General features: G+C 39.7%; 1 pseudogene; it reads right to left on the bottom strand.

The window, feature by feature from the left end:
- Window positions 1-13,407: 13,407 nt before the first annotated feature.
- On the bottom strand, window positions 13,408-15,768 carry LOC145161822 (WD repeat-containing protein 26 homolog pseudogene; annotated as a pseudogene).
- Window positions 15,769-25,511: the final 9,743 nt, after the last annotated feature.

The following is a 25,511-nucleotide window of genomic DNA, read 5'->3' on the forward strand; positions in this document are numbered from 1 at the left end:
GATTGAAGGTCTTGACTACACTGAGGTGTATGCTCCTGTGGCATGCTTGGAAGCTATCCGTATCTTCTTGGCATGTGCTTCCTATATGGGGTTTAATGTTTATCAAATGGACGTCAAGACCGCCTTTTTATATGGGGTCGTGAAGGAGGATATCTACGTTGATCAACCCCCAAGGTTTGTCAATCCAAAATTTCCAAATCATGTATGCAAATTAGATAAGGCTTTTTATGGGTTACATCAGGCTCCTAGAGCTTGGTATGCTACCCTGACAGACGCAAATTTAAACTAAAAAAAATTCAGTCTTCAAAATGAATCATCTTGAGAAAGCCCACAAGCACATCGAATCGAGCTTTACTGAATGGTTTGGTAAACAGATCCGCCACATTATTATCAGTGTGGATCTGCTCCAAACGAATGAGCTTACGCTCATAACAGTCTCAGATAAAGTGAATTTTAATATTGATGTGCTTGGTTTTGGAATGATGAACGGGATTTTTAACAATTTGAATAGCAACATCATTATCACAAAATATGGAGGTGTCAAGAAAGTACAAACCGTAGTCCAGCAATTGGTGTTGTATCCAGACAACCTGTGAGCAGCAAGCTGATGCAGCGACATACTCAGCTTCAGCTGTCGAAGTCGACACCGTTTGTTGTTTCTTGCATTTCCAAGACACTAGCCTCTCCCCCAGAAACTGACATCCGCCTGAAGTTGATTTCCTGTCAAAATCACAACCTCCATAATTGCTGTCAGCGAAAGCATATAGGTCAAATTCAGGAGTCTTAGGATGCCATAGCCCCAATTTGGGGCTACCTTTGAGGTATCGAAAGATCCTTTTAACATCAATCATATAAGAGAGTTTAGGATTAGCCTAATATCTAACACATTGATAGACAGCGAACATAATGTCAGGTCTGCTGGCAGTCAAATACATAAGAGATCCGATCATCGATCGATATTCAGTTTGATCTACGGAATCTCCTTCTAGATCTGGTCCCAGCAAAGGTCTTTCAGCCATGGGAGTAGAGGTAGGTTTGGAGTCTTTGAACCCGAACTTCTCAAGCATATCCTCCACATATTTGCCCTGATGCAACAAGATTCCATATGAATATTGATGAACTTGTAATCCCAGAAACATCGTCATTTCACCAAGTGAGCTCATTTCAAATCTCTTCTTCATGACGTCTTCAAACTCTTTGCACAACACTGAACTCGTCGACCCAAAAATGATGTCATCCATGTAGATCTGGACGACAATCAAGTCTTTATCCACTTTCTTCATGAAAAACTCTGATCAAAATGTTCGTGGAGATCAGCCTCAAGTTAGTGTCACTGAGCTCGGTAAACAGATATTCTCAACTAAGTACGGCGACCGATCAGTCATAAAGGTGTGGGATGAAGACTGCAGATTCTTTCGTGAAGACTACAGATTCGTCGACAAGCCTTGAGATTAAGCTAGCATCAAACCAAGGGGGAGATTGTTAGGACCTATTTTAATTGTTTGAGCTACGCATATATATTTTGTAGGCTTTGTTATTGTTTGTTAGAGCTTATTTTGTGTTTTCGGTTGGTTGGACCGAAATTAGCCTTGATTTCGGTCCCTTGGTGTTTTCGGTTTGGGTTGGCTTGTACATTTGTGTTCCATATAAAAGGAGACTCATATGACCGGTTAGAGGGCTAGCAGTTTTCGGTCAGAGCATTGTAATTCCATTGTACCAGACGATTTTGTGAAATACAATCGTGTGCATTTGAATTGATCTCGTTTCTTCTTCTTCTTGATTTATCATTTGATGTTTGATTTCGTTTGATCACTAGTTGGTTCATTGTTTGAGACTTATAGGATCCCGGCTGAAATCATATGCGAAAATGGATTCCAATTCATAAGCAAAAGGACAAGAGACTTTTGCACGAGTTGGGGAATCAAAATGATAATGTCCACTCCAGTTCATCCCTAAGCTAATGGTCAATTAAAGTCTAGCAATAATGTAACATCCCGAAATTCAGGTATATTCCTTTGACCCTTTTCTTTCCCCAAGTTGTCAAAATTAACCCTTAAAAGAAAAGTTTGGCTTTTGAGTACGCTGGGCGTAAGGAGGAGTACGTTGCGCGTACTCATGAGCGTGTTCTTGACGCGGAGTCTACACAGAACGCTGGGCGTACCATAGTGTACGCCGGGCGTACTAGGTTCAGGTTAAAACCCTAATTGTGGGGGTGAGCCCTATATAAGGAACATTATGGCCTCCTTGTTGGCCACCATTTCCAGAGACTTGTCCACCAAAAACCCTAATCCTTGTTCTTATAGCTAGAGAGTGCCTTTGAGAGCTTGTTGGTGTGTTCTTGAACATTAGAAGTGAAAAGGAAGCTTTGGAGAAGAAGGAGTGAGAGCTCAAGCACTTGGATCTGAGCTTAGCAGTGTGGGAAGCTTCACTTGGAGGTATAAAGCTTCAAGCTTTCCTACTCTTTTTATTTTGTATTTGTATGGGGTCTTTTAGGGTTTTTGTCCCCAAAGTTGATGACTTTATGAGTTAATGAGCCCCAAGAATCCGAGATATGTCCCTTGTTAGTGTATTTCATGATATAGAGTCATAAAAATCCAATCTTGGACGTTAGAAGTGATCCATGCATGAGATATGAGCTCTTTAGTGAAGGAAGTGATGTGTTTTGGGTGTTGATGACCATTAGCCGTGCAAATACGTAAAGTCTTCGACTTTATGGATTAGGAGGCTGTAGGAGGTCTAGATCTGTATTTTGAGCCAAAGTCTTAACTGATTAAGACCTTAAGTGAGGAAATAGTGAAACTGGGACTTACGCTGGACGTAATCCCAATACGCGCATCGTAGGGGGTCGAGCTCCCTGATTCTGTGAAGCCTTCGAGTACGCCCAGCGTATAGAGCTGGTACGCGCCGCGTACTCCTGAGGGCTGACTTTCGTTGACTTTTAGGGTTTAGTCAACATGTGGACCTTTGGGCCATTTGAGGGGTAAAATGGTCTTTTACCCTTCTGAGAGAATATAGGGAGGGACTAGTCTAGCCTTTGAGAGCCGTATTAATTAGAGATAATTATTTTGTGTGATTAGGCGGAGACTAGATCAGTATTTCGAGTTCGAGTTTATCCGAGTTACCCGAGGTGAGTCTTCTCACTATACATTACCTAGAGTGGTAGCTATGTGCAGACTGGAGGGTCTTATGTGTTATGTGTATGTTGAGTTTATGTGTATTGTGATATATGTATGCTATGTGCTATATAGACCGGACCGGAGGGTCCTACGATTTAGACCGGATCAGAGGATCCAACGATTTAGACCGGACCAGAGGGTCCAACGAGCTAGACCGGACTAGAGGGTCCAACGAGCTACGAGACTGGAGGGTCCTGCTGAGACACATTGACTGGAGGGTCATACCGAGTTATAGCCTCGAGTGGCTTATGTGTTGTATGTGGTATTTTGGGGAACTCACAAAGCATTTATGCTTACCGTGTTTTGTGATATGTGTTTCAGGTACTAGCGAGGATCGCGGGAAGGCGCCGGCATGATTTATACACACTGGCAGAGGATTATGTTTTGATATTCTGGGATATGTTTTATTATGATGAAATTTGATACATGAGATTTTGAGAATATTATATGAGTTGTATTATGTGGAAAAATGAAAAATTGTTTTAAAATTTACGTCGTTACAAATAAGATCATAGTAAACAACTTGAAGAAAAGGTTGGATAAAAAGAAAGGAATATAGGCAGATGAGCTTCCTTTCGTCCTATGGGGAGATAGGACTACTTCCAAAGTAGCCACGGGTCAGACCCCCTACTCCTTGGTGTTTGGGACAGAAGCAATGATCCCTACCGAAGTAGTGATCCCGACGGCAAGATATTTGATCCAAAATCAAGAAAACAATGACAGGATCCTTGCCCCGGATCTTGACGCTATTGATGAACTCAGAGATCTTGCCAAGATATGAATTGTTGCTCATCAACAAAGGATCACCAAGGGTTACAATAAGAACATAAAAGTCAGAAGATTCCAAATAGGAGACTTGGTATTAAGGAAAACATTCCAAAACACCAAGGATCCTAGTGCAGGTAAATTAGCTCCTAAGTGGGAAGGACCATATCTCATAGATGTTGAAGCAGGAAAATGAGCATATTGGCTAGCAACACTCGAAGGATACATTTTTCCAAGATCCTGGAATGCTATACATCTCAAAGCATACTATATGTAAATAAGGTCGATTGATCTTCAACAAAACCAAGGTGCACACGTTCTTTACCTTAAACTTTTCATCGGTACTTATTTTTCTCCTCGATTATATTACTAACTTAAGCATCGGAGGGGCGTTAGCTAGACTAACGCCCACCCCTAGCTAACGTTTGCCATGCAGAACAACGTACAGCTAAGGATCTCCATAAGCAATGATCCTGAAACATGAGGATCCTCGAGGTTGAAGATCCTGGAACACAAGGATCCTCAAGCTTGAATATCCTGAAACATAAGGATCCTCAATATTAAAGATCCTGAAACATAAGTCTCTTGACACGCAAAGATCTCAACATCTTAACAATTCCATTATATCAACGGTATGATTTTTAGACTATTATATACACAAGCTAGAGACCAATCATCTCTCCTACGTTTAAGGGTACTTAATCCCCTCTAAGGTTGAAAGAGTTAATTGCCTCTTTCACAAGAACTAAGGTTTGTACACCTCGCTTGAACCTCATCAGATATTCAGGATCCTCAACTATCTCAGGATCCTGACTATTACCGTTATTATTATTTATTAACATTTATAACGGTTATATTTCGTTCATAACTAACATGTGTACAGAAATAGTCAAGAGAAGAATTATTCTCAACAGAGTTTCGTCTCAACTATGCTAAAGACCCGGAATACCAAGTCAAACCAACGTTCACAAAGCTGGTCGTAGAGAATCCTGGGAATATCGGACATTGTGTTAGCTAGTTTAGACTATAAATTAACACTTGTATCTAGCACACGACACAATCTACTTACTCTTAGCCTGCTCTATAAATTTTTTCACTTGTTCTTACTGAAATACTCTCTGTAATCATCACTTTTTATTAATAAAATCATCAAGGTAGGTGATCATTATCACCTCCCAAGGTTTTGTGTCGGAGATCCTAGCAAGGATCAAGGGCTTTCCTTGTAAACAACTGTGTCATTCTCTTTACCTTTCTATATTACATAACTCGAACATCACAACCTCTCATTCAATTTGGCTGATCAATACTTGTGTAATTTTTGACCAAAACACCGTAATCTAATTGTAAATTATTTTGAAGGTAGGTAAATGACGATTTACCAATTTCACCACGAAAAAGAAATTTAAACGAATTAGGTTTTTAAATAAAATTCCTAGATCTTTTGAGATTCATTGAACTATTCAATGGCATGTTTAATCTCGATTATGCCCTTTCAATTTGTGACTAGGATACCGAGGATCACAAACAAGGTGTGAATAACCATGCAAATTAGCTTGGTACTCTCAATGTCATTTATCACCTAATTAATGTGTCGGTTAACCACACACGCTCCATTAATCAATGATAATTTACGAGACACCCATTGCCACCCTTTATAAGTCCATATTAGTGTGTCGGTTAACCACACACGCTCCACTAACGACTTTCATAAAGTGCAATGTGCAATTTCATGGATTAGCATTAAATTCACATTTTCCTAAAGTAACTAAGCTTGAGAATTTAATAAATAATTTAGTTACTTTATTTATTCCATTATACTTATTAATAAGAATTAAGTGTCCTATCAAACCCGTTTGGCTAACGACCCTCCACCAATCAAGGAAGCGGTGGTCAAACCAACGTTCACAAAGCTGGTCGTAGAGGATCCTGGGAAGATCAGACATTTTGTTAGCTAGTTTAGACTATAAATTAACACTTGTATCTAGGACACGACACAATCTACTTACTCTTAGCCTACTCTAGAAACTTTTTCACTTGTTCTTACTGAAATACTCTATGTAATCATCACTTTTTATTAATAAAATCATCAAGGTAGGTGATCATTATCACCTCCCAAGGTTTTGTGTCGGAGATCCTAGCAAGGATCAAGGGCTTTCCTTGTAAACAACTGTGTCATTCTCTTTACCTTTCTATATTACATAATTCGAACATCACAACCTCTTATTCAATTTGGTTGATCAATACTTGATTATTTTTTTACCAAGACACCGTCATCCAATTGTAAATTATTTTGAAGGTAGGTAAATGACTATTTACTAATTTTCACCACGAAAACGAAATTTAAACGAATTAGGTTTTTAAATGAAAGTCCTAGATCTTTTGAGATTCATTGAACTATTCAATGGCATGTTTAATCTCGATTATGCCCTTTCAATTTGTGACTGAGATACCGAGGATCACAAACAAGGTGTGAATAACCATGCAAATTAGCTTGGTACTCTCGATGTCATTTATCACCTAATTGATGTGTCGGTTAACCATACACACTCCATTAATCAATGATAATTTACGAGACACCCATTGCCACCCTTTATAAGTCCATATTAGTTTGTCGGTTAACCACACACGCTCCACTAACGACTTTCATAAAGTGTAATGTGCAATTTCATGGATTAAGGTTTAATTGTCATAAACCCTAATTTTTTCTAGGGTTAGGAAACCCTAGATTTCGACTTTAAGGAGGCCGAAGGAAAGGGTTTAAAAACCCTTTGCAATTTTCAAAAAAACTAGGGTTATAAACCCTAATTGCGAAAATCACAAGCCTTAAGGTTTAATTGTCATAAACCCTAATTTTTTCAAGTTCAATCAATTGCATCAAGTCTAATTGAAAACACAACCAATACGCTCTGATACCACTGATGAGTTTTATACATAGCAAACAATCCTATGTGTGCGTGCAACCCTAATTGTTTGGATCTAGGTTTTCTCTATTAGACATACATGCATTGAACACAAAACTAGAAACCCTTATATAGTTAGGTTGCTTAGTCCCAAAGCTAGGGTTTCTAGGTGGAAACCCTAATTTCCAGCTTAGGCCCTAAGCAGCCCATGGATCAACCTTCTTAAGGCCTTGGACGAAATCCTAAGGGCCTTCCTTAGAAATTTCGGCCAACCCTACTTAGGGTGATCCAAGAGCCCAAACCAGAACTATTAATTAATTGCAAAACAGCCCATGTACTTTCAATTAATTCCTTTTATCCCAAAATTAATTCAAAATTAATTTCTGATTAAATATTAATCAAACAACATGATTTCCAATTAATATATTATTTTCATAACATATTAATAAATCATTTTATTTACGAATTTATTATTCCAAATAATAAACTGAACCTCTTCCTCAACTAATCATCCTGTCTAGTTGCTAGTGTGAAGGCAACCCAAAAGAATTATGCTACTATCAACTCAAGTATATATCAATTATAGTTATGGGCTTAGACAGCTAATCCAACAAGCGGAGTATACAATATAGTGAGAAGAACTCACATTGACAGTTTCTCATATGGTTAATAGCTATTCAGGCAATTGAATTGGCGAGTATGCGCCTAACAAAGCTTATTAGTCCTTAGGGCAATCTAGTAATATAGGCTAGATCTATCACTAATCCCAATGAACATTGATAGTTCTATCAAATAATGATTAGACATGCCGGACAGTTGGGAGGCAGGACCTTTGCGACGTATAGCCTTTCTGAAATCCAACAACCATGCCAACGTGACCATTCTAGACACTTCTCTCGTAAGTAGATCTATAAATATTATAACTAGAATTACTGATAAATCTTATTTATTGGTTCATAATGATGACTTATGACTTTAAATATAAGTTCAACTAAAAGAAAAAGAGTGTAGCTTAACTTACATAGGTTTTAGCAAAAACCGAAAAAATACACATACAGAATCCCGACTCGAACACTTCTTTTTGTCGGACTCCTAGAGCTCCAAAGCTTTTACTAATTTATTGTAAAAAACTAAGAAAACCAAATTAATGGGTATGGGAGTTAATCGAGAGAGATATGAAGGAACTGTGAGGAAATAGGCTGATCAGCGAGGGTTGATATAGGAAAGTGGTTGAGGTGCGCCATGCATGGCTGTAGGGTGCGTCGTGCCCTTGAGTCTTGTTTGCTCCTTTGAGCTTTCACCACGTGTTGCATCCCGAATCGCCCACAGCTCATTCTTCTAGAAGGTGACACATGTCACGTCCGTATCTTGCCATGTCGTTTGTCTTTTGGAGGAGTGAGAGGCTCAACTTGCCACATTGCGTACTCCGGTGCTGCCACATCATCAGCGCAGAAGGTTTCTTGCAGATCTTCGGACGACCATAACTTTCTCATACAAGCTCTGTTTTCGACGTTCTTTATATCACCGAATTCTTCTTAACGAGCTCTACAACTTTCATTCAGGCCTCAACATCTAGTTCTTGCTCTAACAAAAATTCATATTTAGACTGTTTTAGATTGTTAAAGTCCATGCAAAATTCATAACTCCTTCATACGAACTCTGTTCTCGACTGTCTTTATAGTGATGGGTTCATATTCACGATATCTTTAACTCTCATTTAGATTGTTTCGATTAACAATCAACTGATTAGAATTTCGATTTCCATGTCTGCACTATTGCGCTGAAATTTGAAAAATCGTAACTTCCTCTTATGAAGTCAGATTTGGACGTCTTTATATGCACACTCTCGGTTTTACGATTACTATGTTTTTCGTCTAAGCAACCTATCTAAAATTCACTTTTTACAATACGCTGAGCCATGTCGGTTTAATCGCGAAACTTCGAAGAAACATAACTTCTTTATACGAAGTTGAATTTAATCATTCTATATATCTACGGAAATCGTATCGATGTTTCCTACATGATTATGATGATTACTTGGGCCAAGAAGTAATATATTTCTATTTTGAATTTTATAAACGACGGTTTATATTAAATTTTATTGAACGGTAAAAATGGGGTGTTACAGGTGGTGACCTGGTACAATCATTATTTTCACACCTTTGGAGAGTAGGAATTTGCCAAATTGGATGTGGTGATTAATGTGGTCGAAATTGGGATTAAAATCGGAGAACATGAGGTTAATTCCTAGGTAGATGTTGTTCCACGACTGTTGCTTTGTGATACTTGCAGATTGAGTGAGGTTAATTTTGGGGTATATATTACTAGACATATAAGTTACTTTCCAGGTATATATCTAATAGCTCGATGGAAATGTGTTTACATACATGGATTTCAAGTTTTCTCTAGTGAATAAATTCTTGAGTGGTAAGATAGAATAACTTCTTGTATTTGGCTGTGGTATTACCGTCGGAGAAGATTATAGATTTGAAGTAAGGAAATGAAGAAGAAGATGGCGGAGGTGTCGATCGGGTGAAATTGGAATGGGGTGGTAGGACCTAACTGATTATCAAATATTTTTTTTAATAAATAAATAACCAATAAGCATTAAATTAATTAAAAATGAAATATACAAGGGTAATATAGTCTTTTTACATTTGGTAAGGATCTAAATGTGTAACAAAAACATATAATAGGGACTATCCAAGTTTAAAAAAGCTATTAATGACCAAATACGTAAATTACCCCAAATCATAGGGACCATTTATGTAATTTACCATTTCTTGTACTTAGTCTAGTTTGATGTTGGTTGTTTATTAATAACTAGGTGTGAGATTCATGTATTACATGAGTTTGCTTAAAAAAAAGTAAATACAAAATTCTAAACATTTGAAAAATATGAATTTATAAGAAAAGTGAGAAAATATTGAATTATAAAAGTTAAAGTGTTTTTTTTTCTCTTTTAAATTTAAACAAATAATTTAGATAAATAAATAAAGAAAATTAATGAATCTTTAATTTAATAATTTTGAAATTAGAATGAAAGTTCATTAATGAAATTGATATGCATTTACTATCTATAATTTAATAAAATAAAAGAAATCATAAAATGACATGTGGAATAAAAATTAATTTAAAATAACCATAAAATTATATGTGGCAAAATAAATAAGAATGTGACATGTGACAAAAAAATCTTTATTTATTAGAGATGATGTTGTCGTTTTAAAATTGAAAGAAAATGAAATTTTTATTCTTGCAAATGCCTCTCAAAATAGATGGACATCCGTAGGAAAGTTCGAAATTGTGACTGTTTTTAAATGGAGCACACATATTGCTATTTTATGTTTTTCTCATCGTTTAATATGTAAGATATATAGAATCTATAGATCTTATCAAATCAAAACGCAGAGAGCCTGTTTTTCTCATCATTTTTTCACTCATATTTCGAAAAAAAAGGATATTTTTTTTATTTTTTAAATTTTTTTTAGATAAATTAAATAACGAAAATAATATTTAAAAAAGAAAGAATTTTTGGATTTTTCCTTTTATTTTTCTTTTTATAATTTTTTTTTATATTATTTGATCTTCAAGATGAGTGGCTAGAATTTCGTCCCTATGTCTCACAAAATTAACATAATCTCAAATGAACCTATATATATATATATATATATATATATATATATATATATATATATATATATATATATATATATATTCAATTTTGGTATCCTGGTGTCACCAACTAGTATTACATCAACATGTCACATCAACAAAATCGACACGTTAGCTGTCAACTGAGTTGTCCGGTTAAAATGTGAAAATTATAACAAATTGATAAGAAGAGTATGCAATTTAAGACAAAAAAAGAAAATAGTGTCAAAATCAATTTTTTATTAAAATTTATTAAATTTTGTGGAATTTGTCTATTAGTAGTTTTTAGCCGAACCATCTTAGAAGAGTTCAAATTTCGTTTTGTGAACAAAATGGTTTGGATTTCTTTTGAAAACATTCCACTTGGATTACTTTTGATTAATCTAATGTAGATATTCTTGATTTATCATCATATTGAAATCGGATAAAAGTTATATATACAAAATTGGTATCATCGACATCAATAAAATGACAAATTATGATAATTACCAACTTAGCATGACACTGTTTTATTAAGTGACATGGGGGCGTTGAGGGAGGGCAAAATGGACAGCTGTATAAGGCCCATTTTTTGTATTATATATTATATATAAATTTTTATTAAAAATAATAACGACAAGGGCCTCTTTTTTCTGACTCGTCATGAGCCTTTGAGGATATTTAATTCCTCAGGATCGGCCATGTTGATATCACATCTTTGAATGATTGTTACTCATCAAATATAACACCAAAACAACAAAATTATAATATAAAATCATCTACAAATTCTAAATTACACGTTGGAAAAAACCGCATGTCAATCCGATTTAAAACGAATGAGATATTTTTGTTTAAAGAATTTCATAGAATACAAAAGTTTAAGTTTCATGCTGAAAAGTTGAAATATTTCTTTGATATCTCATATTTGAAGGATTGTAACTTATCCAATATAACACAAAAAAAAATTAAAAATTAAAATAAAATTATAGTCTAAAATCATCTAAAAACTCTAAATTACACGTTGGAAAAAGCCGCATGTCAATCCGACTTAAAACTAATGAGATATGTTTGTTGAAAGAATTTCACAGAATACAAAAGTTTAAATTTTCTTGCTGAAAAACTGAAATATTTCAACTTTGTTATCTCATCTTTGAAGGATTGTAACTAATCGAATGTAACACCAAAAACGACAAAATTATAGTCTAAAATCATCTACAAACTCTAAATTACATGTTAAAAAAACTGCATGTTAATATGACTTATAATGAATGAGATATGTTTGTTTAAAGAATTTCACAGAATACAAAAGTTTAAAATTCTTGCTGAAAAGTTGAATATCTCATCTTTGAAAGATTGTAACTAACCGAATATAACACCAAAAACAATAAAATTATAGTCTAAAATCATCTATAAACTCTAAATTACACGTTGGACAAAACCGCATGTCAATCCGACTTAAGACAAATGAGATATGCTTGTTTAAAGAATTTTACAGAATATAATTTTTTTTAAAAAAAATAAGTCAGTCCAAAATTGGTTTTTACCCAGAACCAGCCAAACCGGACCGGTTTTGCTCAAATCCTAGAACTGAGAACCGGCCCGTGGGTCCAAAAGAACGATCCAGTCCGGTCTGATTCACTGGTCCGATCCGGTATATAGGTCCAAATGTTCACCCTTAATATCATCATTATCTAAGGATACGTCATGTGAGCAGCAACCCTACCAAAATGACATATTTTAGTCAAGATAACCTGTTGAATATGACATTCACACTCAAGCTCACAAAGGTATGCAACTTGAACAAGATACTCCCTCAACTTTTCAAATAATAGTTTGAATTGTTGTTGTAAAAGAGGAACCCACTTTAGAAGACCGTGTGAAAGCAATGTATCACTTTATGTGTAGGTGGTTTATAACACATTTGTGAATTTTATCAACCATTTGTTGATTATTTATCAATTATCATAGTGTTCAATTGGTTTTTCTTTATTTTTTCATTTTTAATTTTTCTTTATTGTTCTTTCAATCCAACTCGTTGCAACATGTTTTATCACAAATACATCAAATTTATGCATCACTACCTCAATCCCAATCAATGTACCATGAGTTACAACTAAACTATAGAAAAACATAAACGCTTCTCTTCACATAACCTCTCTAGAAAAAGCCGCCATAACCAACATCGGTCTTAGCAAATATTTATCTTCTACATCTATATTATTATTTGCAATAGGTTGTATAAATAAATAGTTAATGTGTTATTTGTTGTTTAGTGCATAAGATTTTCATGTCAATCAGGTTAAAGAAACATATAAGTCTCTCTTCTGTCAACATATGAAATGTAAAAAGATCTTTTACACCATAGGGTTCTCCCATTCCTGCCCCCACATAATTCAATGTATTATCCCTTCAATTACATTTCACCTAGGAATTGTTACCTCTCACTCACCCATTAAATATAATGAAAGGGTGTTGCTAAATAGACATCTCATGAACATCCTTTAACAAAAGTCAACCTATCATTAACTATTTATAATTAACTTTTTAGCAAAAAAACAATACAGTTTCAACCAATAGAAATAATTGAATTATCAGGTAATGTGTGTCAAGTCCATTGTAGGTCACACCACAACCTTATAAGTTGAAATGTATACCTTACATTTAAATATTAGTTGGTACATTTGTCGAACCAATTTAAGATTTGTTGGGACTTTACACTTGTGAATGTGATCTTGTCGAATCAAATACCCTTGTCCTGGTTAGTATTCTTGTCCTCTCATGATACCTATAGTCCCATTTATGGATTTGCTACCGACCTTGTAAGTTTTACAAACTATTTTTGATGATCAAAATGTGATAGGCATTTACAATTACATTGACATCAGTCTAAAAAACACAAGGGCGTGCTGTCCTTATTAACAAACAAAGCACAAAAAACTCGAATAGCAAACAGAACATATGCCGAGTAGTATTAGCATAAACAGATCAAACACCAAACACCAAGAAAATAAATTGTACATCAACACCATTTCTCAGGTGTATACACACAAGATATTATTCAATCTTCTACGCATTCAACTAAAAAACCCAATCTGTTTTATCATATTTTAAATTTCAAATTTCAATCCGATACGTATGATTCGTTGACTTCTATCAATGCATGTGGCTGTGCATTTAACACGTTCACATCTACATGGTTGAGACCCCATATACGTATGGTTCGATCATCACTAGCCGATGCCAACATATGTGGGTTCACCGGGTTCCAACTAGTACAATTCACAGCTCCAGAATGACCTTCAAGCCTCTCTATGACATCACCCGAATCTCTATACCATATAAACACCCGAGAATCTTCACTCCCACTAGCCACAAATCCTTCCCCAAGTCCACCAAAACAAGCCCTAACCACAAATCTTGAACATTTATGACCTTTATACTTGCCCAAAATCCGTATACTTCCTTCAATACTCCATAGATGTATTTCTTTATTCACCAGACTCACCAGTAAGAACTTGTTGTCCTTTGATAAAGAGAAGGAAACTATGTTATGATCTTCTTTTATTAATCGTTGGTCTCCTGATTCTCTATTGAATATAAGTATCATAGTTTCCCGACAAATTGAAATTATAAACTTCCCATCGCCCGTTATTTGTAAATCAGAAATCCTAAGGGTTTTTTGCCCCTTCCAAGATTCCAACTCATTCCCGTTTAAATCCTACATTGTGATACTTTTGTCGTTAATTCCCGTGAATACCCTTCCGGAGACCACCCACATGAGATCATCCCGAGGTCATTTTTGTCATAAACATATAGTACTTTGCCGGAAAACACGTCCCACCGCATCACCACCTCCTCGACACCACATGTGAGGAGCTGATTGTCACAGGGACTCCATGACACACACGAGACTGATTGCTTGTGGCCCAATAATTCGTATTTAATTTTGAGTTTGCCATCAAGATCAACATCCCATATGACTGCGGATCTATCTTTGGAAGATGAAGCCAAGAATTTACCGTTGTGAGAAAACTCCAAGAACCAGACTTCATCGCGATGATGGCATAGAATCTGTGATGTGTGTAAGGGAATCTGACCTTTTCCACAGTTATGATCGATGAATAATGATGTATCCCCGTTTAAAGAATTGTGAAACGAACAAGAGTCACGTTGCAGGTCTACGGCTTGTTCTACTAAATGTAGCAGTCGGAGTTCTGGGATCATAACATTTGGGGGAAATAACTTCTGTAAATCACGGAGAACCTCTGATCTGGGCTTCGGTTTGATCGTTCTTTGATTAGATAACAACAAGAAGGAAGAAAGCTCACAAATACGATTCATGTTTATCGAAAGAGGCGATATTTCATTTCTTAATGCTCTTAGAGCGTTTTCTACCTTGTGCTCATTCAAAAGTTGAAGAAACTTCTGCTCTAAGATAACAAACGACGATGATTTGACAACAGATTCGTCCAGGCCGGATATTTTTCTCAATGAATTTAAGCTTTCATCCCAATTACCATCGAGAATCTGTTGGGCGAATTCAGTAACTCCAGATGAAGAAAGAGTAATGCCTGATTCTTTCTCGAGATATTCACCAGTTTTTTTATACCCAAGAGAATGTAATGACTCGGCAACCAATCTAACGAATTCGACTTTCCTAACTCCCTTGTAGCCGATTGTATCATCGGCTAGGGATTCAGCCATTGGAGAGTCAAGATCGGAAGATTCAATAATATCACTAGGCGACGACGACGATCGTTTCACTTTTATACGTTTTGATGGTGGTTGATTAGCCTCAACGCCTCCCATGAAATGCACACTCAGGTCATATACAAGAAGGAAATCAGATGGATAAATAGAAGAAAATCAATAAACCCAATTCAAATTATAACTAATTTGAATTCAGAATCAAGAATTGGTCCGGGATTTAAGAAACAATGTAATGGATTGTGTGTTATGAGATGAATAACATACCAAAGTCTTAAGGAGAATTTTAGAAGTAGATATAAAAGAAATGAATGAAAGAAGTTACGTGAAGTAACGTGGAAATTTGTTTTACCGGCGATGACGGTGGCGTGTGAAATTGAGAGATACTCAGATGAAAGAAAAGTTTCGAACCAGAGAATCGGGTAAAATGGTTCGACGTAGCGATGAATGTTGGACGGCGGTCGGCGGCGTTGGGTGGTGGGTTTAGTGATGAAAACCAATTGGATTGGTACTTCCTGAGAGAAGAAAAATAATAGAGAAAGCAAAAGGATTAATAAGGGGGAAATACACGTGGGCTTAGAAAGAAACACACAACACAGCAATGCTGCCAAAGTTACGGGCAAAATGGTATTGTAGACTTATATTTTATTATAGCCAACTATGTTACATCTTTTTGTTTAAATTGTCTTCCTTTTTTTAAGGAGTAAGAAATGTTGTTTGACCGCTAAATAGGTTGGTTTACCTGTTTTAAAAGGTTTCCCACACCAGCCCCAAATCCCAATCCACGTAAGATACTAAGTCAACTCTGAGTAAACTCAGTGTACATGTCACTAAGTTGAGTCCGATTCTTTGCTTGGGCCCTAAAGGTTACTGTGGACCCTAAGTTCTTAAAAGGAATGGTATTTTCAAGCAAACCCTAATTGTTTATTCCCATTTTCGGCCAAACCAAATCCGACAAGCAGATAACTTCCGTTTTCATGATAATCACGAGATGGATACCCCACCACCACAATCACCTGATTCCATATCGATAAATTCTCGTGATACGCTCAACTTTGGCAACTTGCACACTATCTTTTGCGATTGAGGGGTATAGATTGTTGAGCACATGATCGAAGTCGATTGATTGAAGGAGGAAATGAGTCGTGATATGGTCATTACGAGGGTGGATTTGCTCGTTATGCAACGTCGTTTAGAGCATACAAAGAAAAAGGTGCAATCTTTGACTATGTTGGTAGTGGGAATGACGGTGTTGATGTTTGGTTTCATGGTGGACAAAGTTCATTATCTAATGAAGAAGTGATCTTTAAGTGTCAATGTGTTTCTTTTGATTAGGTATGGTTGTGTTTGTGTTCTTTACATAGTGATGTGTTTGTGTTAGGGTTAATGTGTTATGTTGTTTTTTAGTGGTGTCTTGCTTATGTTGTGATGATGGAGGTTGAAGACCTGTATAAGCACAAATAATTTTGTATAAACTAACTAAATGTAACATTGTTCATCGAAATGGAAACGAAGACCTGATTAAAGTCAGGTTATGTTTTATGTTATGTTATGGAATGTGTTTATTTTAGATTAATAGTATTTTAAAATTTAAAATAAGGTTTTCTAAGACACTAACCCTCATTCAGTACTGTTGGGGGTAATTTCATCCTTTCGCCTTTTAGCCTCGAGTATATACAAATGAGACTGCTATCTGGCCATTTTTACCCTCTTTTTCTCTCTGTTGTCCTTGTTTCTTTGCAAGTAACATTACGAAGATGAAGGGAATGATTAAATCGGTGGAATGTTCATGTGGATTTGATGACATATTACAAACCTTAACTACTCAGTCCAATCCGGGACGACCCTTTCATGCTTTACCCAAAAAGGTAATATTCGATTGCATTTTCCTTCAACTTCATCTGTAACCCTATTCTTGAAAATGGTTATTTTCCTTTTCGTATCTTACTCGCAAATGTTTTATGTCAGGGTCCCAGTGATGGGTTTATATGTTGGGCATACGAAATGGAACTTTACGAACATAAGTCGTGAGACACGGTTAATTGCAAGTTTGGTTATGTCAAATAAGAAGCTTCACTTTGATGTTAGGAAACTTAAAGTTTTGTTACTGATGGGTTTTACATGTATTAACACGGATAAATCCTTAAACTCTTAAGGGTACATGCAACCTAAAGATCTATGTCATAACTTAATTGACGTAATATTCTATTGAACAACAAAAACTATAAACCCTAGGTAATTTTGAATATAACAAAAACAAAAGTAGGGTTTACATACCTTTTAGTTATTGTAGTAAATAACTAATCAAAAACCTTCTTGAAAAACTCTTGGAAGCAAGCACCACAAGTGTCATACCTCTAATGGTTCACACCCAAACCCTAGCAACCAAGGAACTTGAAGAAAGAAGAGCATAGAGGAGAAATTTCGGAATTCCTCTTAGGAATCATATCTTGGATGAAAATCAAACCCAAGAGGGTTTATATAGGTGATAGGAATGTATTAGATAAGGCAGATATCTCCAAGATAACCCTAATCCATTAACTTCATCCCTAAGGCATCCAAGACTCCTTAATGCCCAAGGAAAACCCTAGAACCTCTTCTAGAATTCGCCCCCCTCTATAGGAGGTTCTAGAATTGGTCAATGTTCAACTTTTGAACATTGTCACCTTTAGTCCTACTTTTAATTAATCCAATTAATCCCAAAATTAATTCAAATTAATTTCTGATTAATTATTAATTAAATAACAACATTTCAAATTAATATATTATTCTCATAATACATTAACAAATCATTTATTTTGATTTCTAATTAAATTATTAATCATATAATAAATTAATAAATCAGTCTCTCTCTTTCTCTTTCTCTCCCCCCTCTCTCTCTCTCTCTCTCTCTCTCCAAAAGTTATCCTATTTAATTACTAGGTTTGAGGATAACCCAAAAGGACTGTACTACTATCAATTCAAGTTTATACCAATTATAGTTATGGGCAGTGGCAAAGCTTCAATCTTTCATTTGGGGGGGGGGGGGCGAAAATATAATTTGTATAAAAATTGGTGAACAGGGGGGATAGTCAAAATTTTATATTTTTGGGCCTAATATGTATAAAACTAAAGTATAAGGACTATTTCCGCCAAAGTCAACAGTCCATGTTGACTAGACTCGTCGAGTGCAGTTCACCGACTCGTCGAGTCCTTCCTGAACTCGAGAAGTCGTGAAATCCTTGATTGGCTCGTCGAGTTCCCCTTTAACTCGCCGAGTTCATACGTGTCCAAGAAGTGGGAGAAACCCTAGCCGACTCGCCGAGTTCAAGGCAATCTTCAACGGACTCGCCGAGTTTGTTCATCAACTCGACGAGTTCACGACCATCTTCATATGACTCGCAGAGTTGACTATGCAACTCGCCGAGTCCTTGTAGACCTTCATCCATGCATACACTTTTTAAGCCATGCCAAGGTTCCAGATTACAGATCCAAGCTTCTAAGGCATGTTTAACATGTAAAGTTGCAAACTTTACACACATGCAAGGCCCTAAAGGCTCTAAATGATCAATCTAAGCTTCTAATGGATCTTTACACCAACGGGAGAGTCTCATCCTTGCGAAAGCTGGAAACTTTATGGACTTAGGACTCAAAAGAGGTTCAGATCTGAAGTTTCAACTTCAAATCTAGCTCTCATACCAACATCCCTTCATGAATAACTAAGAAAGCCCTAGTTTTCACATATAAATGATTCTAGAAGAAAAAGAGGTTAAGGTAACAGTTGGTTACCTCCAAAATGTGCCCAAACGGAAGTAGACTCTGGATCCACACGGAAATCTTGATGCTAGCCTCTTGATCTACAAGTTTCCTTCACAAAAGTCACTCCCCAAAGCTCCAAAACACTCTCTAAGCTCTCACTCACAACAATTAGGGTTTCTGGGTCTCAAGAGGGTGATAGAGGACAGTGGGAGGCGCTAATGGTCCAATATATAGGGTGCAAAAACCCTGAAAATTAGGGTTTCCACTACCAGCTCCTACTCGTCGAGTCCCTCATGCCGACTCGACGAGTCATTCATTAATTGACGTGTCCTGGCCCGCTGCTACTCGACGAGTCAAGCGCCAACTCGTCGAGTAGACCTTAGACATGAAGTCTAAATGGAAAAATTAATAATACCTGACGGTTGGGATGTTACAATTCTCCCCCACTTGACTTAGACTTCGTCCTCGAAGTCTGCTGTAGCGAATAACTCCGGGTAATGCTCCCGCATCTTAGCCTCCGACTCCCATGTCCACTCGGATCCCCTCAGATGCTCTCATTGTATCTTTACCAACGGAACCTCCTTGTTGCGCAGGACTTTCACTTTCCTTTCCAAAACGGCAATCGGCCTCTCAATATAATTAAGGCACTCATCAATCTGAATGTCATCCAGTGGCACCACCGCCTCCGGGTCCACAATGCACTTTCCCAACTGCGAAACGCGGAAAGTACTGTGGATCCGACTAAGCTCCTCCGGCAGCTCTAGTCTGTAAGCCACCTTGCCAACCCTGGCAATGATGCTGAACGGCCCAATATATCGGGGACCCAATTTTCCCCTCTTCCTGAAGCGGATCACACCCTTCCAGGGCGAGACCTTCAGGAGTACCATGTCACCGACCTGAAACTCTAACTCGGATCGGCGTCGGTCAGCGTAACTCTTCTGCCGACTCTAAGCGGTCTGCAGCCACTGTCTAACCTGCTGAATCTTCTCGGTAGTCTGCAAGACCACCTCCGTCCGACCCATCACCCTGTGACCAACCTCTCCCCAACAAACCGGGGTGCAACATCTCCGCCCATACAACAGCTCGAATGGTGGGGCGCTAATGCTGGAATGATAGTTGTAGTTGTAGGCGAACTCTGCAAGCGGTAGGTGGGAATCCCAGCTCCCACCGAATCGATGACACACGCCATCAATATATCCTCGAGGGTCTGAATGGTCCGCTCGCTCTGACCATCAGTCTGCGGATGGAATGTTGTGCTGAAGTGCAACCGCGTGCCCAACTCCTCGTGAAACTTCTGCCAGAAGCGGGAGGTAAACCTGACATCCCGATCAGAGACAATGGAAACGGGAACCCCATGGCGAGACACGATCTCGCGAACGTACATGTCGGCCAATTTCTCGGCCGATGAGCTCTCCCGTACGGCCAAGAAATGAGCACTCTTGGTCAATCGATCCACGATGACCCATATAGCATCAAACCCCTTTGCCGTCCTCGGCAACTTGGTAATAAAATCCATCGTGATCTATTCCCATTTCCACATGGGGATCTCCAGGGGCTGTAGCCTTCCATGCGGCCTTTGATGCTCGGCCTTGACCATCCTACAGGTCAAGCACCTCTCGACGTACCAAGCGATTTCTCGCTTCATGCACGGCCACCAATAGCTCAAACTCAAATCCCGGAACATCTTGGTGGCCCCCGGGTGAATAGAGAAATGAGACTTATGAGCCTCCTCCATAACCGTCTGCCTAACCCCGCCAGACATCAGAACCCAAACCCGACCGCATTGGGTCAATAATCCCCGACTATCCTGATCAAACCGTGTATTCTCACCCTTGATCCTCTCCAGCTTCCAATTCTCCGGTCGCATGCCCTCAACCTGGGCATCTTTGATCAAACTCACAAGCGGGGAGTCCACTGCTATCCTTATACATACTGCTGGGGTGGAAGACCCAGCTGACTTGCGGCTCAAAGCATCCGCAACCACGTTCACTTTACCAGGGTGGTAAAGGATCTCGCAATCATAGTCCTTGACTACATCCAGCCACCTGTGCTGCCTCATGTTCAGGTTCGGCTGATCCATGATATGTCTCAAGCTCTTGTGATCCGTGTAAATGGTACAACGGACCCCATAAAGGTAATGTCTCCATATCTTGAGGGCGAATACCATCGCCCCCAACTCCAAGTCATGCGTAGGGTATCTTGTCTCATGCGGCTTCAATTGCCGCGACGCATAAGCTATCACTCGTCCTTTCTACATGAGGACCGCCCCTAACCCTGTGATGGATGCATCACAGAACACCACAAAATCCTCAACTCCCTCTGGGAGTGTCAAGACTGGGGCCTCGCACAACCGCTGTCGGAGGGTCTCAAACGCCCTCTGCTGCTCAGGGCCCCACCAGAAATCCACCCCTTCCTCTTCAGACGAGTGAGGGGTACTGTAATCTTGGAGAAGTTCTGTATGAATCTCCGGTAGTACCCTGCCAATCCCAAAAAGCTCCTGATGTCTGAGGGAGATTTCGGAACCTCCCACTGCATAACCGCCTCGATTTTGGCCGGATCAACCAAAATCCCCTCTTGGTTAACGAGATGTCCGAGGAATTGGACCTCTCGTAGCCAAAACTCACACTTCGAGAACTTGGTGTATAGCCGTTCTCGTCTCAGAACTCCCAACAACTCCCGTAGATGCTCCTCATGCTGCTCTCGGGTCTTGGAATACACCAAGATATCATCTATAAACACTATGACCGAGCGATCGAGCATCGGTCTACAGACCCGATTCATCAGGTCCATGAACACTACTGGCGCGTTGGTGAGCCCAAACGGCATCACCACAAACTCGTAATGTCCATAACGAGTTCGGAACGCGGTCTTCTCCACATCCTCCTCTCCGACCCTGACCTGATGATACCCAGACCTCAAGTCTATCTTGGAAAACCAAGATGCACCCTGCAACTGATCGAAGAGATCGTCTATCCTCGGGAGTGGGTAACGGTTCTTCACCGTTAATTTATTCAACTCCCGGTAGTCAATGCACATCCGGTGCGAACCGTCCTTCTTCCGGACAAAAATAATCGGTGCTCCCCATGGAGAACTGCTCGGACGAATGAACTGCGTGCTTAGTAGTTCCTGTAGCTGTGACGACAGCTCCTGCATCTTTGGCGGTGCCAATCAGTACGACGCCTTAGCGATAGGGGCCGCACCTGGCACCAGGTCGATCCTGAACTTGACCTGCCTCTCCGGAGGTATCCCCGGCAACTCCTCCAGAAACACATCTGCAAACTCCCTGACAACCGGTACATCGGAAATCGAAATCTGATCCGTGAACCGCGTATCTACCACATACGCTAGATAACCCGCACACCCGTACTGAATGTACTGCCGAGCCCTGGCAGCTGAACAAAACCCTGATCCCACTCTGGTGCCCTCACCATATACAGTCATTTCTCCCCCACTTGGGGTTCGAACTACCACTCGTTGGCCCTCGTAATCAATCATAGCACCGAACCGACTGATCCAATCCATGCCTACAATCACGCACACCTCCCCCATGGGAATCGGAATCAAATCTATCGGAAAGGACACCCCGAAAATCTCCAAATCACACCCTCGATAAACCGAAGAAGCAGAAACCCCGTGTTCGTTGGCGATAGACACTCGCAACGGACACTCTAACTCGCCCACTGGCACACTGAACTCCCTACTAAATGACTGAGATACGAAAGACCGACTCGCCCCCGAGTCAAATAAAACCAAAGCAGGAAAAGAGTTCACTAAAAACGTACCTAATCATAGGTACAACAGATAAGCATAACACAATTATAATAAATGAGATAAAGGGGAGAAACATACCGGCAACCACATTTGGCGCTGCCTTGGCCTCCTCTGCGGTCAACTGGAAAGCACGACCCTGAGCCTTCGGAGGCTCTGCCCTGACTGGTCTCCCATCCGTGATCCTCAAGGTAGTTAGCGGTGGATCCTGCGCTGGCTTGGCGGCTAGTAGAGGACACTGGGCCTTCATATGGCCCACCTGCTCACAATGATAGCAAAACCTGAATTCGAAAGTTGGAGTCGGCTGCCTGCAATCCCTGGCCAAATGGCCCCGCTTGCCACATCGGTGGCACCCATTCCCTGTCCGGCACATCCCTGAATGAGCCTTCCCGCACTTCCCACAAGTGCGGCCTGGCTGTCCCCCAGTCCTCGTATCAGCGGTATTGGACCGCTTTGGCGCCGGCTGTGACTGTGTCGGGGCCTGCCGCTGCTCGCTTAACTGCAGCTCAATCTCCAACTCACGCCGTCTAGCGGCCTCCTGCAACTCCAGAAGTGTATCACATCGCTGGGTAGACACAAACTGACGGATGTCAGTCTTTAGCATGCTCAGATAACGGGTCATCTGAGCCTGCTCGGAAGAAAACTTCGGGCTTAACATCGCCCTCTCAGTGAACATACGGGTGATCTCCGTCATCGACTCCCCATCCTGTCTCAAACTCAGAAACTCCTGTGCTAAACGCTCCCGCTCGACCCTCGGAATGTAACGAGCACGGAACATGTCTCTGAACTGCTCCCAAGTAACAGCAGCTCTCTGGTCATCAGTGTACGACCCAGTCGCAAGTCTCCACCAGTCCTTGGCCCCGGACCTTAGCAGGTTCAGAGCACACCTGACCTTCTGGTCAGTAGGACACTAGCAGGTGAAGAAACACCCCTCCACATCTGAGATCCACCTCATAGCCTTGATGGTATCCTGCGTCCCATCAAAAGTAGGGGGCTTCGTGTTATCGAAGTCCCTGTACTGAAAAACTCGCCCCGCTCCCCCTCCCGCCGCTGTTACAGCCGCGGTGGCTGCAGCGGCAGCTGTCTCAGCGAGGGCTGCATATCTGTCATCGAAATACTCCATCATAGCGGACTTAATAGTCCCGAACAACTCTGGAATCTGACCCCGGACAATCTCGACCACGTCCTCGCGGATGATCTCCCTGACCCGATCCTCTGTCAACATTGGCTCTCCTGGCCGATAGCCTCAGGTGCCACTGGGGCCTCCTGATCACCCTGTCCTGATCCTGATCCGTCCCCCGACGTGAAACGCGTCGTAACTACCATTCTGAAACATAACAGGAAGATATCAGACAATCCACATAAGTAACTGGGAACCAACTCCCGACTAATCCCTAGGGGTTGTGACTTCCTTGCTACACGTATGGGTCCTGTGCTTTCAGTAGTATGGGCCCATACTACCTTCCACACCTACCCATATTTGTCTCAAGTATCACCACAACACCCTAACAGCATACATATCATAGAGAACACTCAATCCTCACTCCTAGAGGAAGGCTAACCGTCTCACAACTGACCTACCGGTCCTCTACAACTCACACATCCATGAAACTTCCACCAACCGTGCAACACTAGTGTATGCTAGCCATACATAACGCTGCACCCTATAGACTTTCGAATATCCAATCCTACCCTAAGCTCCCAATCAAACAAGAACAGAACATAAGGCCAAATCAAACATTCGCAGGCTATAAGATCTTAATTATGTATAACCGTGATGCATACACTAAGCAACTACAGTAATGATGTCAATCTCATATAAAGGAAACCCTAGGCTAGCAGGCATCATGTAATCAGGCAATTCTATCATGCAATTCCTGAAGATCCCTAGCCTTATACTAGCATGTTGTTCTAAACATATCACATAATCAAATAACTGTATGGTATTTTGGGGTATACTTACTGGCTTCGGCTGATCGTACACCCTGCATCCTCCTTTACTTATTTTGAAAACCATTTAAAAACCATTTTGAAAATCTTTCCTTGATTTGAGACTGGATTCACACGAATGTTCCTCCAATTCACTCAAACCAAGGCTCTGATACCAACTTGTAACACCCAAAAATTCAAACCAATTTAAACTTTTAAAAACATTTCAAACCATTAAAAATCATTACAACTTTGTTTTCAAAATGTATAATATCAGAGTTTTCCCAGAAACATAGACAAAACATGAGGAGCTGTACGATCACGCCTTCGCCTTGCCGCGATCCCCTGATGTACCTGAAACAATAAACTGAAACTGTAAGCCCGAGAGCTTAGTGCGTTCCCCCAAAATACCCATACCCGCAACAATACACATAGAATCATAACAGCATATTATAGGTCCAATCAACCATCGGGTTGGAATACCCCATGCCCACAACCAACAGGTTGGATTGCCAACACACTATGGGTCCAATCAACCATCAGGTTGGAATACCCCAGGCCCACAACCAACAGGTTGGAATGCCCACATACTCTGAGTCCAATCATCCTCGGGATGGAATACTCACGGCCCACAACCTACAGGTTGGAATGCCCAGGTCTATTGGCTTTCGCACAAAGCAGATAAGCCTCAACCGCCAAACAAACATGTGCACGTATAACAGACAATCACATAACAGTCTACAGACAACAAACTGATCTACCGGATCATACCACATAACATATAATATTATCCTACCCTCTAGGATACCCAACAAACAGGTCATACCACATATCACATATTATCATCCTACCCTCTAGGATACCGATCTAACAGATCATACTAGCATAACACAAC

The sequence above is a fragment of the Lactuca virosa genome, chromosome 1 (assembly GCF_052849685.1).
Source record: "Lactuca virosa cultivar CGN04683 chromosome 1, Lactuca_virosa_CGN04683_v6, whole genome shotgun sequence".
Taxonomy (NCBI): domain Eukaryota; kingdom Viridiplantae; phylum Streptophyta; class Magnoliopsida; order Asterales; family Asteraceae; genus Lactuca; species Lactuca virosa.